The sequence below is a fragment of the Onychomys torridus genome, chromosome 5 (assembly GCF_903995425.1).
Source record: "Onychomys torridus chromosome 5, mOncTor1.1, whole genome shotgun sequence".
In the NCBI taxonomy this organism is placed as follows: Eukaryota; Metazoa; Chordata; class Mammalia; order Rodentia; family Cricetidae; genus Onychomys; species Onychomys torridus.
The window spans coordinates 126,658,408-126,678,594 of record NC_050447.1 but is presented as its reverse complement, the minus strand read 5'-3'; positions in this window follow the sequence as shown (position 1 = coordinate 126,678,594).

Genomic DNA, 20,187 nt, shown 5'->3' with positions numbered 1-20,187 from the left:
ACTACTGAGGCCAGGCCTGTGTTAGGGGTGTCCCTGCATGGAGGCCTAGTGAGGCCATTTGTGAAGCTGTGAAGGCAAAGCCTGAATTGCCTTGGAGACCCCAAGATATTGGAGATGCTAGTGTTGTGGGACATCTGTAGAGGAAAGCTGCTAACAGGGAGTGGAACCAGCCCAAGAGAAAGAAGTGTGTTGCAGTCAACAGAACTGAATGGTGTTGGAGATCTGAAGAGCGTTTGATTTTTCCTGGTGTGCAAGTTCAACACCCTGAGTTATAAATTAAAGCTAGGCTCTACATATGAGGGAGAACATGATATCTGTCTTTCTATGCCTAGGTGGCCTCACTCGATATAATTTAAGTATATGGAAATATGTGTGCATGTTGCATGCATAATTTTATGGCATTTTACATAAAGGACATCAGTATCCATGGATCTGGGTATTAAAGACCATTTTCCCTCTAGGCAACCCCTAGGGGATATGGACACAAAACTGTGTTATAGTACAATTTTTGTATGGGACTATTCCCCCTTCATTTCCGCCTGTTTTTTTGGTTTTGTTATATAAATGTACTGATAGCAAAATAAGAGAACAGACAGCTCCTAGGACTAGGCCAGAGTTGAAGGCTATCCTGTGTTTGGGGGGCATCTGAATCTGTTAAACTCCACAGGCAGCTTTCTTCCTCCTGAGGGAAGCGATCTTTTTCATGAGTCATGTCACTCTGGAGGCACAGTGGCTTCTTCTTCCCTTCAAAAGGCACAGTGATTTAATCACAGATAATTGCTGCTCCCAAAGATTGGCATTTTGCAGCCCTCGGATTTGCTGTCTCTCTAGTCAAACAGCACCGTGAATCGGTGCTGTCAGTACAATAGACATTCTACCAGCATAAAAACCCACCTGTCTCCTACATGCCTCCTGGAGTTATTTTTCCTTGTAATGATGGAAAATGATGGAAATACTTTTCTTACCCTATCATTATGTTATAGAATATGTTGATTAATGTCTTGGAGATCTCAATTCCGTTCCTGGTTAAAACAGAGGAACTACCATGTATCAAGCATCTGCTTTCTACCGCTAGTTAAATGTTTTAAATGCAATTTAAACATTCATAACAAGGATGTGAAAACAACATAAAGATTACAGTTTTCCAGGTAGGAAGACTGAGGCTGAGGGAGATACAACATGGAATGGACCAGGTAAAGGGGCATATTGCCCACATTCTCAGCCCTGGCATCAGGTTGACAAGCTCTTGTCAGCTGGCTCCACCCTTGACTATCATCTCAGGCAGGATGCTGCCCTTCCTGAAGCCTTAGAGACCCGTTCCACCATCACAGCGTTGTTCTGGGGGCTAACGTACAACTAACCATGGCTTTGACTTGGTGTCATCATCACAAGAACATTTGACGTGCTCTTTCTCCAGGCATTGTGCAGTTCCCTTTAGCTCTGTCTTTGCATATAGCGGGTTTTGTCTTGGTATTGGATTAGTTCTCTTTTCTCTGTTACATTTTAATTCATTATCCTTCTTCTCCCTCAGTGGACAAGGGCTTTTATTCTACCAGTAATTTCTACAGTGTGTGAAAACAGTGCTCCTACTAAGGATGAAGCCTTAGGGACTGGCCTTGTAGGTTGGCAGAATTCCCAGGTGTATGACCTCTGCTGGAGGATGCGCTCTCTGACTTTGGCCTTTCAATCAGGGAAAGAGGTCTGTGTGCTGCCCTCAGGCACAGATCATGTGATTTATGTAAGCTTTGTTGGCTTAATGCTGCTTCTGAGAAGACTAGAAAGTGCACAGGAGGACACAGAAGTAGTCATTCTCCAAGGTTGCAGAAGAAACCCGAGAAAGGTCGGGGGCCACTGGGGCCACATGGTGCATGTTCCTGCAGGAGAATCTTTATTCTTTAACTTTTAACCTTGTTACAAATTACACTCTTTGGGCAAGGTTAGAAAGAAGTGGGAAGGAGTTTCTTAGCAACCTTTGGAGATGCAGCTTGAGAGGCACCCAAATCCCATATGCACCTATTGCAAAGAAAGCTAATTGCAGTTCTCTGGCCCAGTAGTCCACACTTGTCACACTCGGGTGCTTTCTTCTCTCTAGGAGCACCATTCTGTCTTTCACAAACCCAAGCTTGCTTTGTATTTGGCTTGCTCTCAAATTCATTTCTTTGTCAAAGCCTCAAATCCCAGTTTTGCCTAAACAGAGGTCTCTGAATAGAGGTCCCAGGCAGCTGTCAGTGTGCTGAGGGGCTGTGTTCCATTGGTAGTGACAATTGGGATCCTGCTTGTAGCCAGCACCTGACACTCTTACGGAAGGTGGAACTCTCTTTTCATGGGATCCAGCACTCATTTGGTGTGGTTTGAATCTGGATCTTTCTGTAATGTGTCCAGTTGGTTTGGTACCAGATGGAGCCTCAGAGTACTTCCTTTTAGGAAGTGGGGTTTCTTAAAATGATTCTAACTCACATGTATTTATGGAGAAAACAGTTTAAAGAGGAGAGAAATGGGAGCCATTGGTGATGGAGAAGTAATGGATCATCTGAAACCACAGGAGACGTGACAAGCAAGACCTATTCTCTCTCCCTACAAGACTCCAGGTGGTCACGAGGCAGACTTTTTAGGAGAGGTCTCACAAACACTTGGCAGATGGGTTATATGAGACTCATGGGGACAGCCCAGAGGAAAGGACAAAATGTATTTGCAGAGAAGCAGGTCTCAACTGGCCTGGGCTTTGCTTTCTCAGAGGCAGCTTTAAATGTTTAGATGAGGAAGAGAAAAGTAAAACAGGAGATACTGTACAAGTCTAGGTTCCCAAAGCTGAATTTCTCCAAAGTGAGGGACATCCTTCCATTCTTAGATTAATGGTTTGGAAGAGAAACAGAATGGGCAGTTTCAGCAATGGTTGTTTGAATCCAGGGCTGGAAATGGGCTCCAAGGACTGGCTTACACACTTTGCAAATGTGTGCTCACTTATAGAGCCACGGGCATGGACCTTATGGTTGTCTAATTCTCAGTAACTATTTCACTCTTGAGGTTGTGTTTATGTTTTAGTCCATTCTAGAGAAGACCACCACCAAGTGGGAAGAAAACCCTAAAAACCTGAATCTACCACAACTGGATATGGAACCAATATTTATCTGTACTTTTGCTAGTGATCTTCAGGACCTTGTCAGTCCTTAGGACAAAAACACCTCTATTTTGTATTCCCACAGGAGTTGTCATACACTGAGCAGGAGGACTGTGCCTGGCACACACAACACTCACATGCACTGTGTCACAATTCTCACAAGTGCTCCATGGAGAGGGAAAGATTGTCATCCCCATTTTGTAGCCAAGAAGACTGCAGGCTGGAGCCAAGTTGCCTATAGCCACACTGACAGGACACAGTCGGGTTGAAGTCACAGTTTACCTTTTGCCCTATATTTTCCTGTTCAAGGCAAGGGAAGATATACTGAACACCAGAAATGCACCCACCTTTTACTCACTTAACCCTGGATACCCTGGGAACTGGTATTTCTGTCTCCTTTGACAAAGAAGGCTTCTGAGGCCCAGGAAGGTGAAGGCCCACAGGGTGGAAGCAAAAATGAAGTTCAGTTGTATGCTTGCTCTCCATGGTGTCTCTGTGTCTCTCTGGATCAGGGACCTGTTGCTTCTGTGTGTCAACTTCAGCCCTGATGCCCACTTCCCTTCTTGCCTGGTGCCATTCTGCCTTTGGCCTCTCCCAAGGCCACATGTCCTTTATGAGCCCAACTCCCAGATCCCAGGCCCTGCAGTTCCACACAGGCCATCAGTGCCCACGATAACTGTCAAGGACCCCAGAGCTCCTGTGATGTTCTGCTTGTTCTCTGCAGAAATGGTAACTACTTCCTGTTATAGCAAGATGCCTATTGCCGTTGTGGGAATTGTTTTCCCTGAAGAAATAAATGAAAGGCTTTCTGATTCCACTGTGTTCCCTCAAAATGGGCAGGGCTGCAAGAAACGGGGTGACTCTTACCCTGGATAAGCCAGGCTCTTTGGGGTATGATTTCAAAATTCAGAGATAAGAAAATGAACAGTGTCTCATTAAACCTTGGGTGCCTATTTGATTTATTAATCATCTTAGCCTGATACTCCCTAATAAGTCTGCCTTGAAATATTAATCACCAGGTTTGTGGGAGGGAGCTGCTGGCTGTCATTGCTTTCCTCTTTCCTTTTAACGGCTTGCCTGCCCACATCCAAAGCCTGGAATAGAACTTGGGCTGTGAGGTGAAGACTTGTAAGGTAATGATGGGTGGGTGGTCCTGTAGGCATGGGCCTTCCCACCATCCACAGTGTGACTGTGACTCATCACCAGGCACCATGTCCTCATTTGCTGTGCTTGACATTACTCTCTTAGAAGCACAGTGTCTCTCACTTTTCAGAGAAGGAAAGCAAGGCTTGGAAATGGATCAATATAAAGGATGCACTGCCTAGACCTAGGCCAGCCTGCATTCCTCTCTCAGAAACTTTCTAATTAACTGCCTTGCAGGAATGTGTCTGAATGATCCTGGATCAATAGCAGCTATTTGGCTGTTTTCTTCCCTGAGATCAAACTTTCCCCAAATTTTGAAAGTACTCAACTCTTGTTTTAATTACTTGGTAAGACTCACAGACTTTCCAATGCAAAGTCACTCTAAGATTTGGACTTGAAAGTAACCAGATTTCAAAAGCCTAAATGCATTCATTTGTTCAATTTATTTTCTTACTTATTTGCCTATTTGAAGAACAAATAGTATGTATCTGTCTGTGCCAACGTTGCAAAGCCACTGAGGGTGTGCTTGCTTATGGCTTCTCTCTCCAGAACCACGTGGTGACCTGACAGACACTTCTAAAGGAGGCCCAGGAGGGAGTCCCCGCCTGCCATATTCATCCATGTTTATCTGGTATTTTCTCCTGAAGGCACAGTGGCAGGGGTTGAGGGTGGGAGTGGGGGAGAAGCACAGAAGTTGCATTGCTTTCTGAGTCACTTGGGATGATTTTCACTGCACGATTTTATCTCCACCTAGATACACTGTTTGGGCTCTTTTCTTTCATGTAATCATGTTTGGGAACAGAATTTTTTCTATAACATTATGTAAAATATGCTAAGCCAAACCTACAAAAATGTGTAGTTAAAAAAAGTCAAGTTTAGGGCTGTTAAAGGCTAGGCTCACAATAAAAAAACATAAAAAAGTCAAGTTTATCCTTGTCCCCATCCCTGGCTTGCTTTCCTTGATTATTGTAAATCGTGTCTAAATGACAGCCAGCCTTTCTATTTCTTTTCTAAATAGTAACAAAGATGGACAGGTACTTCGTGGGTTATAAGTTGTATTAGTCTGTTTCTATTGAGATAATAAAATACTGGATGCTGTACACATTAAGAACAGAGGGTTGCTTTGCTCATGGTTGGGAAGTGGAAAGATTAAGACCCACTGTTTCAGCCTCTGGTGAGAGTCCCTTTGGTGGTGGTACCCAGCAGAAGGCACCTTTCAGGACAGAGAGATCTTGTGGAGACAGATTGGAATCCAGAGACAGCCGGGTCTCAGAGGGGTTCCTTTATGATAACTCACTGTCAGGAGAATGAACACAGGTCCCGTGAAAACTACACTAATTCCTTCTGAGGGCAGCATCTGCCATGACCTAAACACTTTTTGGTAACTCAGTCTTTGAAATCTGCTACTTATAAATAGCATCACATTGAGGATACACTTCCAATGCATGGGCAAACCAGAAAATAATCATCCATCAATTTGTGCATATAAGTATACATTTATCTATCTATCTGTCTGTCTGTCTGTCTGTCTATATCTATCTATCTGTCTATCTATCTATCTATCATCTATCTATCCCCTATTTATCATCTACAAATGGCTAAATCACCAATCTATTACCTATTTCCATCACTTTTATCCATCAACCAATGGTTACTATCCATATATCCATATACACATCCATATGTGCACATCTCATGCATGGATATATCCACCTATTCATCAGCCTATGTGTCTATTCAGCCATCTGTCCATTTGTCTGTCTACTCCTAGGATGAACCAACTTGGTCATGATGTATGCTCCGCTGGATGTATTCTTGGGTTTGGCTTGCAAATATTTTGTTGAGAAGTTTTGCATCTGCTTTCATCAAAGAAGTTGATCTATAATTTTCTCCTTTTTGTTTTATCTTTATCTGGTTTTTGAATCAGGGTAACACTGACTTCATAAACTGAGTTGGGCAATGTTTCCTTCCTATTTTGTGGAACAAAGTGAAAAATTATATGTCACGTCCCATTCACCTGCTGTCTTAGTTAGGGTTTTTATTGCTATGAAGAGACATCATGACCACGGCAACTCTTATAAATGAAACATTTAATTGAAGTGGCTCACTGACAGTTTCAGAGGTTCAGTCCATTATCACCTTGGCAGGGAGCATGGTGGGTGGCATGCAGGCAGATGTGCTGGAGAAGTAGCTGAAGTCCTGCATCTTGCAGGCAATGACTGAAACACAGGGTGGTATCCTGAGCATAGAAAACCTCAAAGCCTACCCCCACAGTGACACTCTTTCTCCATCATGGCCACACCCACTCCAACAAAGCCACACTTCCTAACAGTGCCACTCCCCATGAGATTATGGGGGCCAGTTACATTCACACTACCACATCTGCCATGATTATGTGTTTCCTTGTCCCATGCATCCTTCATTAAGCAAAGTTAGGGAAAGGATGTCTCTTTAGATACCACAGTTCCTGGGGTGCTCTTCTCCTCACCATTACACATAGCTCCTCACAGTGCTGTTTGGATTCAACAATATGCTAAGATTTCGAGGGTAGGAGCCTGGCTGTAACTTGACAAGGACCTCACAGCTGTTTGAATGGCCTGACAAGAATTCAAAGGGAAGAAAACTGTAAATCCATCCCAACATTTGTTTATTCCTGCTTCACAATGAACTCATTTATGGCAAATGCTGATGCTTGAACTGTTCCCTCCAAAAGCATATACTTTGTTGTTGTTGTTTTTCAAGACAGGGTTTCTCTTTAGCTTTGGAGCCTGTCCTGGACTAGCTGTGTAGGCCAGGCTGTCCTCGAACTCACAGAGATCCACCTTCCTCTGCCTCCCAAGTGCTGGGATTACAGGCATGCACCGCCGCCGCCACCACCACCACCGCCCAGTGCATATACTTTTAAAATCCAGATTTTGAAAAATATTAGAAAGAAAAGAAACAAATTCTTTATTCAAAGTGAGACCTCTATTCACATTCTCCTTAATGGTGTTGAATTTTTTTTTCTTTAAAATTGCTGAGAAAGTAACTAAAATTGAGCAGTGCTATAATAACCCTCCTTTCCTGGTGAAACTGATGCCATCCTTCTAGACTGGACCAACTTGGGGCTTTAGGAAGCTCATGGAAAGTCTTGACATAGCTTAGCAGAGGGCAAAAGACTGGCAATTTTTTTTTTTTTTTGAGCTGAGGATCAAACCCAGGGCCTTGCGCTTGCTAGGCAAGCACTCTACTGCTGAGCTAAATCCCCAACCCAAGACTGGCAATTTTAAAATTACACTTCTAATAGCTTTCTCAAAATATGTCTTTGAATCTTTGAAGAAAACTTTGTGTGATTAAAAAGTAATTTCTATTTAAAATATTCTATCCTGTGGTGCTTTGGTTATCAGTAACTATAAATTTAAATTTTTAATTTATTGTTCTATATTCTGTCTTCAGAATTCTTGATAGCTTTCACTCATTGGAACTTACTACATAGTATTCTCTGCACTGAGAACTAACATGTACCACAAAATTCAAGCCAACAAACACAGCCTGTAAAGAACAATCTTAAAAGTTACAGAAGTTGGAGCTCAAAGAGTTTAAGGAAGTTGATACAGGTGGCCTAGTGAGTACATTCACCACTGAGCTTTCCATCCACATTTAACTGACTCTAAAGTGGGGCTATTACCGAAGTTGCTAGACTTATCTTCCTACCTCCCCCTCTCTCTATCCCTCTCTCTCTTTCTCCAAAATATTATGAGAAAAAACACAAATTTTATACCTCTTGTCCCATTAAAATATCTCACATCTTCACTGATTAATTTCCAAGAAGACAGACAAGTTTCAAAGAACAGACTCATGTGCCATGATTATTTCCAGAGACAGGTGTCCCACTTAAGTTCCTTACTATCATCTTCAGGAAGTTCTTATAATTTTGTTCAAAGGCATATGTAGCAGGAATCTTAAATGGTCTTATTAATAAAATCAAACCTAAGGCCAGTTATTGGGGTGAATGCTGGAAGATCAGAGAAGCAGAATAAGTCACAGCTACCTCACTTTGCCAATTCCTCAGCTGATCCTGTTTCCTCAGACTGGAAGCCTCTGAGTCCTTATCCAAATGGATCTCAGCTGAACTGCTTCTCAAAAGCCTGAAAGTTTAACCAGCCAAATACTTCTAGTTTCTGGTCTTCACACCTTATATATTTTTCTGCTTTCTGTCATCATTCCCTGAGATTAAAGGGTCACTTTCTGGGATTAAAGGCCTGTGTCACCATGCCTGGCTGTTTCCAATGTGGCCTTGAACTCACAGAGATCCAGATGGATTTCTGCCTCTGGAATGCTAAGATTAAAGGTGTGAGTGCCACCATTTTCTAGCCTCTGTATCTAGTGGCTGTTCTGTTCTCTGACCCCAGATAAGTTTATTAAGGTGCACAATATTTTGGGGAACAATACCACAGGCATATATTTGGAATTGTGAACCAATGTTGTATCATCCCTGGGCCACTGTGGGAACTATTCACTTGTTGTAATTATTTTACGTAGTGAATAAGGAAACTTGCCCAAGACAGCATAGTAATGTATAACATTAATGGGCTTCCCAGGACAGGGCCTTGGAGGACAGACAGTCCCAAGATCTGTGACTTGGAAAAAGAAACTGGGGAAGAAACAGAGAGATGAACAAAGGCAGTGATGCAAAGAAATCAGGAGTGTTGAGGGACCTCCATAAGACTGACGACTCACTGTGCCTTGAAGACTGGGAGACAGATGTTGTTATCCAGCTTTACGGAAAGTTAACACAGGAGTGAGGAGAAACATGGCTTGCCTAGGAGAATGGGTAGTAATTGGAGAGTTGATGACGAGGACATGGTCAAACAGTAGCTGTCACTTGCAGAGCTCTGCCCTGGGCAGCCTCCATGGAAAGAGCACCACATGTATTTCCCCATTCTACACCCAGCTCCGGGAGGTAGGTGGTCAGCAGAGGCTTCCCCTCTCCAAATTAAGGATTTTTAACCATATTTGTGCTGCAAGTGCAACTGTGAGGGCCGTTATTCCCTTGTTCATCTCTCAAACTTTGGGAAGATGGAACTGCTTGGGAGTGGAGGACGTTGAGTTTAGAGAATCATAAAGGCACTGGAGAGAACAAAGGAGCAGGTGCTGATGGGATCCACTTGTCAGATCTGCATAAATAGCAACGTGTACCTACGCTGTACCACCTCCTCAGCACATGTCAAAGAGCACATTAGAGCAGCAAAACTTTGCCTAAGTTAAGTCTTAGGTCTGACCTACCTTCTTATCCTGCAAGGGGGAAAGGCAGCCACCAGCTCACACATTGCCAACTTGGCTGAATGCAGTCAGAGGCATGTTCTTGGAGAGTTGATGATAGGCATTCAGGGTGGTGCTGAGGCCATTAGTGTGGCAGATAGGTTTGTAGTCATAGGACTGACTGAAATAATTTAGTAATTCTTGTGTAACTATTGCTCCAAGGTATCTTTTCTAAGATCCATCTTATTTCATGCAACTTTTTTTCTTATACAAGAGCTGCAATGTAGAATCCAGGCTCTCCACTTCCATAAATATAAGTCTTTATCACCCCTTCCTTTATGGTATAAGGCCTTATTACATAGCTCAGGCTAGCCTTGAGCTCATGATCCTCCTGCCTCTACTTCTGGAGTTCTGAGATTCTAGGCAATCTGAGTGATTTCTGGACTCTGAATTGGCTGGTTTCTCCTTAGGAGGAATATGGGAGTGAGACCTGCTTCTTTGGATCTGATGAAGTCAGAGAGTGACATGGATGGTCAGTGTCTGGGAACAGCTGTGGTGGAGGGCAATCCCCCTGCTGTTCACTCAGACACAGCCTTCCATAGAGAAGGATGTGTTTTCTGGTTCTTGTGTAAGAAAATTCTAGAATGTTGTAACTCTTGTTACCTATTTCCATTCAACATTTACATCAGACGTTTTTAGCTAAGTAAAGAGCAGTGAAGTAGTCAGTTTGACTTAGCAGGTGATGTGTGGGGGCTGGAGAGATGGCTCAGTGGTTAGGAGCACTAGTGACTAGGTTGGGTTCCCAGCATCTATATGGTGGTTTACATCTGACAGTAACCCCAGGTCCATATCATCCAGTGCCCTCTTCTGGCCTCTGCTGACACCAGGTATGCACATGGTCACACACCCATACATGCAAGCAAAACACTCATACACATAAAATAAATCAGACCATGAAATTTAGAATGCTCAGGAAGTAAATACAACTTACAAGGCTTAGGAAACTCCTGAAACTACAAGATTCATGTGGACCCACCCTACAACTGTATAAATAATTACAACAGGTATGGAGAGGAGATTATGGCTGGTCTAGTCTAGATGTTTGCAAGTGTGCAGGGAGCTCCAGGGTTGTGACTTTTATGAGTTTTCCATCATGCTAGAGTAAGATTTTTCAGAAATGCAGCTGCTTTGAGTCACCCATGCTTCTGTAAGCAACCCCTCACCTGTGTTCCTGTAAGTAATCCTAATAGACTCACTAGTTCATTAAATTAGTGGAACCACTTCCACGATTTGTCATTGGTGGCCTTGGTAGTGTGGATACTCCATGGTGACATCTCTAATTAAGTTCTAACCTAAGGTATCTTGAGAGAAATCAGTCCCTGCTGAACTGGCTTATATGAACCATTAGAGACATTTGGTTATTTCTACCTGAGAGCCTCATGAACAGCAGGGATCAGAAACCAGTGGGTAAAGGACAGACGCTGCTGAGAAAACGGAGCATGTGAAAACCAGCGTTTGATGCCGCATTCCTTGAATAGGGTAGGACAAGCCTCAAAGGGAAAGTAAAAAAGAGGTTGATTCAGTGGGGAATTCAGGACTTGTATGGGGCTTAGGTACCTTTCCTGAGCCCCACTATGAAATGTGGTATCTACAAGATAGATTCTCATGGATCGAAGTGATTTAGATAAACATACACGTTTATTTCCTAACCTGCCAGGCAATCAAGAAGACAGGCAAATGCGAGAAAATGGGAAAGCACAGAGTCTCTGTAGGTCAGGTGGTGCCAAATGTGGCCAGGTCTGTGCTGAGGTAGAGTCAGTGTTCATGGGTCTCTGGAAGGCTAAGCCTAAGCAAGATTCATTGAAAGTATAAAGTCTGGGCTGGGAGCCAGGCAAACCTCAGCTCAAAACCCAGCTCTGCTTTTCCTCTACTGAGGCTTGGGGCAAGTCCAGCGGCCTCTCTGAGCCTTCGTTTGCTCATGAATGAACTGGGATTAACTCTTCAGTAGCCACCATATTCACAAGGGAATACAAGGAAATCGCCAGAGCAGCCAGTGACAGAGAGCAGGAGTTCCTCCTAATGGTAGTTATTGCAACACACACAGTTCTCACAGGATTTTCCTGCTCATCCTTCATACATGGCCTCTTTAGCCACACAGAGAAGATGGGCAAGAGTTTGGGCCACTTGTGAGACTGGCTGCTTGCATTCTTTGCTAGGATCACTGTAGAGGCAAACAAGCCACTGCAGGCGGGTGGCTTAGCAGAAGTGCTTCTTCACCAAGACCGATCCTTGTGTTGCCAACACCAGTTTCTCCTAACACCCCATCACTGTCCCCTTCCGGGTCCTAGTTCCCCTTCTTGCAGGCTGCACAGCATCTTTGACCATGGGCCACTCACCCACAGAACCTCAGACTTACCTTCATTACTCTTTTGTAAGCCCTGCCTTAAAATCCGGTCACCTTCCCAGTTCAGTGGGGGTTTGAGATTTCAACAGAGGAATTTGGGAAGACCAAATGCAGCACAGAACAGCAATTTACTTAGCACATTGTTCTGGGTTTGCTCCTGTCCTGGCTGGAGTGGTGGTGGGGCAAGGGTTGTGAGTAATAGATTCCCCTGGTGCCTCACACCAAAGCAGGAGCCCTGTTCGCATCAGAGGACGCCAGCCCTGTTGTCACAATCAACCGCCTTTCAGTCTTTTTTGTCTTAGAGATCTGAGAGGCTGGGATTTCTGCTTTCAGAAGAAATGGCTTGCTATCACCTCCTCAAAGACCCAGCTGAGCAGATGTCTCCTGCTGCGGTGAATGAGAAAGTGAAGCCCATAATGGAGGAGGCTGGGCAGCCTAGGCTCACACTATAAGCAAATGCTCTCAATTCTCAGAAGGGCTGAAAGAAGCCAAATTGCAGAGTTCATTTGGAGGATTCAAAAGCTGGAGATGAAACGTGTGTGTGTGTGTGTGTGTGTGTGTGTGTGTGTGTGTGTGTTTCTTCATCCCAGCCCATACTATTACTGCTACAGGGAAAACATATGAAGACCAATTTTCTTTTCAATAAAACCCCTTTCATTCTGGAATATGAAACACAGATTCCAATTTTCACAGTACTCTTCAGGAACCAATCACACTTCCATTCCTGTTAGTTCGGCCAGCATTCCCACTAACCTAGAGAGGAAGGAGTGACAGCCAAAGAGAACTCGGGGAGGTGAAGTGGGAGGAGCTTTCCAGGGATCCCTTCTAAGGATTGATGGAGCCCATATACACAGGTCAGCTTCCATGCACCATGCCCTTGGCCTTGCTGACTTTGTTAATGCATGATACAGAGGCACACCTTGTTGCTTGAAGTGAGCATATCATGAAGCGTAGTGCTGGAGAGAAAGCTCAGTGTATAAGGTGCCTGCTCTGCAAGCATGAGGATCTAAGTTCAATTCCCAGCACCCATGTGAACAAAAACAAACTTGGTGGGAGGGTGAGTACTCATAATCCCACGTGGGGATGTGACTTGCCACCCTAACTGACCCAGAAAACCCCAGGTCCCTTTGGTAAACCCTGCCTTAAAATGTAAGGCTTCTGAGGAAAGACCTCTGAGGTTGACTTCAGGTGCGCGCAAAAACACACACACAAGCACACACACACCCCACAGGAAAAATATGGCTAGAGGTGTGTTCTAGGGAAATGATATGAACAAGCAGAAAGTGAGGCACCGTATTTTATGACGTAAAACTTTTTCAAGTCACCTCAACTGGAGAAGGAAGGAAGAGTTAAGACATGATGGCAGTCTGTACAAATAAGTGTTAAAACAGAATCTCCATGGAATGGTGCAGTTCGTTCTTTCCATGGAAGAAATGCTCCATTGTGACGACCTCCTCCTCCAGCACACCTGTTATCTGTGACATCCCCACTGTGACACTAGTATTCCTGTACTGAAGACTCTTCAATGGTATATCTGCTTTTCAACTGTGGTCATATCCTTTCTCTCTGTTACCACTAAATATCCTATGATGTGGCACACAACACTAACCAGAGTTCTCTGCGGATGATGTGGTATCTGCCAGTCACTGATGCTGCCAATGTGTCCTGCTAGGTCCCCAAAAGCAGGTCAGTGTAAATGCCTGAATGCTAACAGAAAGGGCCTTGAGGCTTTATGTTTCTGTCTTCCAAGGCTCCTCCAGGACAGAAACTGTATCTTATTTCACTCCAGAGCTCCCTTTTGCTTAAAACAGACCTGCTATTCTCAAATTAACAACTGTGTTTTCCATGTATGAGTTAAAGAGCAATGCTGATGGGTTTGCTTATAAATTATGATATCTCCTTTTGAGAGGTATTAGCCTACAGAGGTGCATAGGCTTACAAACTGGAGTCACACAATATGATGGAATTTAAGAAGTGCTTTAAATATCTGGGAAAGAGCCCGACTTAAAGAATCCATCTACTGGAATCGTCCAGCTCTCCTTGCTAACTCTTTACCAAACACTCCTGTGGCTTTGGAACTGATTCCTGGGGCTGGAGAGATGGCTCAGCAGTGAAGAACACTTGCTGCTCTTCCAGAGGATCTGAATTCAGTTTCCAACCTCCATACTGGGCTGCTCACATCTGCCTGTAACTCCTGGATCCGAGCCTTTTTCTGGCTTCTAAGGGCTCCTGCACATGTGTCATACAGATACAGATGCATAAATAAAAATTTACAAAAATGAAATTGATTCCATTCCTTAATATTCTCGTTTATAAGATACAATAACATTACCAATCTTAAAGGGCAAATATATTAATTCAGTGTGACTATACTTACATGGGGCCCTTAGAAGCTATCTAGGCAATGCTGATTAATATGGCTTTTAGGTTACCCAGAATTCATGTTTCAGAAACTTAATCCCCAAGACCAGATGTTGATGGCATTTGGAGGTGTAGCATTGGGGTATGATTAGGATGAAAAGAGGTCATGAAGTTGGGGTTGCCATTATAGCATTGTGACTTTTATACACAAAGTCAGAGAGGCCAAAGCTAACACACATGCTATCTTACCTTGTGATGCTCCCTGCCATGTTATGGCGCATAAGAAGGCCCTCACCAGGAGCTGAAACCATGATCTTTTTTTTTTCCTCAGAGCTGAGGATCGAACCCAGGGCCTTGTGCTTGCTAGGCAAGCGCTCTACCACTGAGCTAAATCCCCAAACCCTGAAACCATGATCTTTGACTTTAAAATCATCAGAATTGTGAGATAAATAAACCTCAATTGTGTATAAACTACTGTAATAGATTGGTTATTGTAACAACAGAAGAAGAACCAAAGTAATGATCATAGAGTCTGTTACCCATGACCTCATTCCTGAAGATGCATCTTGTCACTCTCATGAGGCCCTTAATCTTGAAAAGTCTTTGGTGCATCTTTTTTTGAGGTGGCCTACTGTCCCTTCAGTAGTTCCCATGGAGCAGAACCTAGATGTCTAGAATCTAAGGTAAGAAAGGCGGCGGCGGGAGAGTGGGGGGCGATCCAGCCTCAAAAACACTGCTGGCTGAAATCGCATGGCTTGTGCGTTGTCACTCTGAGTGAGAGGACAGAGGCTTCACTTCTCTCAGCCTCTCTAACCAGCTGTGAAAGATCCAGTACAGACTTCTAATTGGATCTTGTCACATTGTTTACCTATGAAATGAAACAGGACATACCTGGAGAGGCAGAAGCCTCCACCCATCAAGAAGCCATCCCTTTATTGATGTCACTCTAGGATTTGTATTCTCAATCAAAACACATAGAAAACAGAGGCAGAGCCTTGGGCTGTCATGTGGATATCAAGTACCTGGAATGTTAACATTGTCTTTGATAGGGGAACAGGTCATGCAATTTTAAAGCAAGTGCAGTGAACTGAGAACATGAGTTAGTAAGTGTCTGGATTATGCATTTGTGAATCTCATCCAATAATCATGTAACAGAAAGATGAGTCATTTCCCTACCACTGGTCCAGTATAATATGCACTTCACCACTTTTACCAAGTATTCAGCTATCTTAGTTAGAGTTACTGTTGCTATGGTAGAATACAAGAGCAATAGCAAGTTAGGAAGGAAAGGGTTTACCTGGTTTATATTTACATACCATAGTCAATCATTGAAGGAAGTCAAGTTAGGAACAGGGCAAAAACCTGGAGTCACAAGCTGATGCAAAGGCCATGGAGGGGTGCTGCTTACTGGCTTGCTCTTTATGGCTTATTCAGCCTTCTTTCTTATAGAACCCAGGACCATCAGCCCAAGGGCAGCACCACCCACAATGGGCTGGGCCCTCTCCCATCAATCACTAATTAAGAAAATGTCCTACAAGTTTGCCTACAACTCGATCTTATGGAGGCATTTTTTAAATTAAAGTTCCCTCCTCTCAGATGCCTTTACCTTGTGTCAAGCTGACATAAAATTGGCCAGCACACTAGCCAAAATACCAAAAGGACACAATAGTATGGTAAGTTATGGGATAACAAACTTTTTTTTAGGGAGTATTAGGCAAATTTATTAGTATAAATTGGGGAAATACACTCATGAATACAGAATGGAATAGACAGCTGAAGTCATCCTCTGATGTGACCAGGAAGGAATCTGCCTAGCAGTTCGATCACACCAGGAAGCAGGCAGCAGGAAGAAGGAGCTCATGACCTCCTTTTAAGAGGTTACATACAATGGCAAGAAGCACTGCCTCCTTCAGGTGCTATAGACCAAGGTCATGGGTGGAGCAAATACCACTACATTTCCCCTTTTTGTCTAAATAAGAAGGTTCTAAACATAATGCAAACTCTATACTATAAGAATGATTATCAAGTATTGTCCAGGAAAAACAAAGGGTAATAATATAAACAAAAATGGAACTACAACCAACAAGAACAATATCAAACAAGAAAGACATGCTAAATATCCAGAAATGTCCAGATCATAGGTAAATGGCAAATTACCAAGATTACTCCAATAGCTGACCTATCCTGAAGATTTTAACTCTAGTACTTAATATGTTCTAGTTAAGATATGAGAAGATTGTAGCTGTAACTATCTAGTCTTGAACTGCATCAAAGATCTGAGAAGGAACATAATAATACCTGAGAATATGGAAAATGCAAGCAAGCAATTTCTGAAAATCTTGTGAGAATAAACAGAGACATCTGGCAGCCTAGACAGTTACCTAAAGTTTCACAGCATCATTAGGGCATCCAATTTGGCTACAGGATATCTGACAGATCATTTTCAGAAGCAAGAATTTTGAAAGACCCTCTTACCCTGTCTTGGCAAGGTTCAGTAGTTGCTTTTTCTTGTGTCCTGCTCACCCAGAAAAGACAGCATTCATACTGTCAGCAGTCAAGGCAAGGGCAGTTCTTTGCTCAGCAAGCCATTTTGTGCCAAGAAGACAAACTTCCAAATGGAAATGTCTTAGAAACCCAACATTCTCTCAGGATCAGATTAGGGCTGCCATGAGCAATCATGTCTCCTGTCAACAGAATTGTAAGTTATCAAAACCCTTACATGCCATATTTTATAGGTCTATGAAGTGTTTGAAGATTACCTGTCCTTCTGACATATGTTTCTGTAAATCATGGAGAACCTAACTAACATAACTATAGAAATGACAAGCATAAGTGACTATAGCTCATTAATTCTTCTCTACTAAAATAACCTAAGGACTAAGGCTTCACATTAACAAGATAAACAGTCTGTAAGCAGATGTGCCATATAAGGACAATGACCTCAAGATTGTAACAATATACAAAACATCTTAAACAGAAGTAGAAATGTATAGTGCAATATGACAACAATATCCTTAATATATATCAATACACAAAATATCCTAAACAGAGGTAGAACATACATACAGTATGACAAGTATAATTTTACATTTGTATCAATGTACAAAATATTTCAAATAGGAGTAGAAACATATCTATAATACAACAAATATAGTTTTGTATTTATATCAATATACAAATTATTTTAAATAGGAATATAAGAATAGTTTACATTTGTATCAAATATACAAGAATCCATATCAGTGCAAATTATCCAAGGCTGATAGTTTGCTAAATAAGTTTACTAGTAGATACAATAATCTACCTTAATATCCTATACCTATTCATTACCTTTTTTCTTTTCTAAAGGAGAATACTGAATCTAAATTTTATTATTCCACTCCCAATCCTCTAACCATCTATCCATAACCCTGAGAAAAATGAAACCTTTGGGATAGGATCATCATTTTCTTAGAATTGCTTCTTGCTGTTTAGGTGGTGATGGTATCTCTGTGGAGTCCTGTAAGAAAGCTAGGATAGTTAAGTCTCAGTTGGACTAGTTGTAGAGTCTGCAGCCAGTCTCAGAGTAATAGGCAAGATTGTCAGAGATTCTGACTAGAAATGTAGTATGGTGGACCATCTCATTTTGGAACTGTCCTTAAAAAAAGGAGTTTGTAGTCCAAAGCTGATCATTGAGTAGTGTTTTTTTTTGTTTGTTTGTTTGTTTTTGGTTCCAGGGTGTCATTACAGACTGAATAGCGTCATTGTTTTGTAGCCCCATCTTCCTTTTGGAGACTTCAGAGATTGGTATTAGAAAGACTTATTTTTCACTGTGGAAAACTTGAACATTATTAATATCAAAATGAAAAATTTGGATTTAGGGTGATTTGGGGAAGGATTTCCAGAAATCAAGGATAAGCATGGAAAGAAATAGAATCTTGACAAAATGATCCCTAGATTATTGGTTTTCTTCTGTCTCACACCAGTTGGCTCTTCTGATATGAGACAGAATCTCTTAATTTTTCTTTTAGCAATATGTTTGGGTTTAGAGAAGGAGAGAGCCACATTCCAACTCCAAAGACAGCTTCATTTTTTTTTTTTAGAATTTTTTAAAATTATATTTGTGTTTTAATTTTATATATCAGCCATGGGTTCCCCTGTCCTCCCTGCTCTTGCCCCCGGCCTCTACCTTCCCCCCAACCCCTCATCTCCATTTATATCTCCTCCAGGGCCAAGACTCCCCTGGGGATTAATTTCAACCTGGTGGATTCAGTATAGGAAGGTCCAGTCCCCTCCTTCCAGGCTGAGCAAAGTATTTCTGTATAAGCCCAAGATTCCAAACAGCCAGCTCATGTACTAAGGACAGGTCTGGGTCCCACTGCCTGGGGGCCTCCCAAACAGTTCAAGCTATTCAATTGTCTCATTTATCCAAAGGGCCTGATCCAGTTGGGGGCTCCACAGCTTTTGGTTCATAATTCATGTGTTTTCATTAGTTTGGCTATTTGTCCCTGTGCTTTTCCAATCTTGGTCTCAACAATTCACACTCTTACTGTCCCTGGTCTTTCTCAACAATTGGACTCCTGGAGCTCCACCTGGGGCCTGGCTGAGGATCTCTGCATCCACTTCCATCAGTTATTGGATGAGAGTTCCAGCACGACCGTTAGGGTGTTTGGCCATCTAATCACCAGACTAGGTCAGATCAGGCTTTCTCTCGACCATTGCCAGTAGTCTACAGTGGAGGTATCATTGTGGATTTCTGGGGACCTCTCTAGCACTTTGCTTCTTTCTGTTCTCATGTAGTCTTCATTTATCATGGTCTGTTATTCCTTGTTCTCCCTTTATGTTCTTGATCCAGCTGGGATCTCCTGCTCCCCTAAGCTCTCTTTCCCTCAAACCTTGCCCTTCATTACTCCCACTGTCGTCCAGGTTGTTCATGTAGATCTCATCCATTTTTCTGTCATTGGGTGATCTCTGTGTCTTTTCTAGGGTCCCGTTTTCTAGGTAGCCTCTCTGGAGTTGTGTAGCAGTCTAGTCATCTTTGTTTTACATCTAGTATCCTCCTATGAGTGAGTAAATACCATGTTTGTCTTTCTGAGTCTGGGTTACCTCACTGAGGATGATTTTTTTCTAGATCCATCCATTTGCCTGCAAACCTCATGATGTCATTGTTTTTCTCTGTGGAGTAGTACTCCATTGTGTATATGTACCATATTTTCTTTATCCATTCTTCAGTTGAAGGGCATCTGGGTTGTTTCCAGGTTCTGGCTATTACAAACAATGCTGATATGAACATAGCTGAGCAAATGCCCTTGTGGTATGGTGAGCATTCCTTGGGTATATGCCCAAGAGTGCTATAGCTGGGTCTTGGGGGAGATGGCTTCCCAATTTTCTAAGGAAGTGCCATATTGATTTCCAAAGTGGCTGTACAAGCTTGCATTCCCACCATCAGTGGAGGAGAGTTCCCCTTGCTCCACATCCTCTCCAACATAAGCTGTCTTCTATGTTTTTTATCTTAGCCATTCTAACAGGTATAAGGTGGTATCTCAGAGGGGAGACACCATGATCAGGGATAACAAACTTTTTAAAAAGGGCCCTGTTCTGTCCAAATTTTGAAGACTTTGGATAAGTGGGTTCTTGATGAGTAGCTTAGATGAGATGTAGAGGTCTTAAGTAGAGTGTTTAAGGAATGAAAGTGTTTAAGGACTGTAATTCCAGAGCCTTGGGATTGGTACAGACAAAGCTTACACACTGTGGAATATTTGGGTTCAGTTGGGATGCTTGGAGGAAGTATTTCAGAGTTATTGGACTGTGGGATGTTGGCAGGGGTAATCCCATCCTGTGTTTCTAGATGAGAGTGCTGAAAGCAGATGTTCCTCAGAGTGTGATCTGCCAGTCACCTTTCCAAGACGGACAGCAGAGAATGATGGGGGACGCGCTGTAC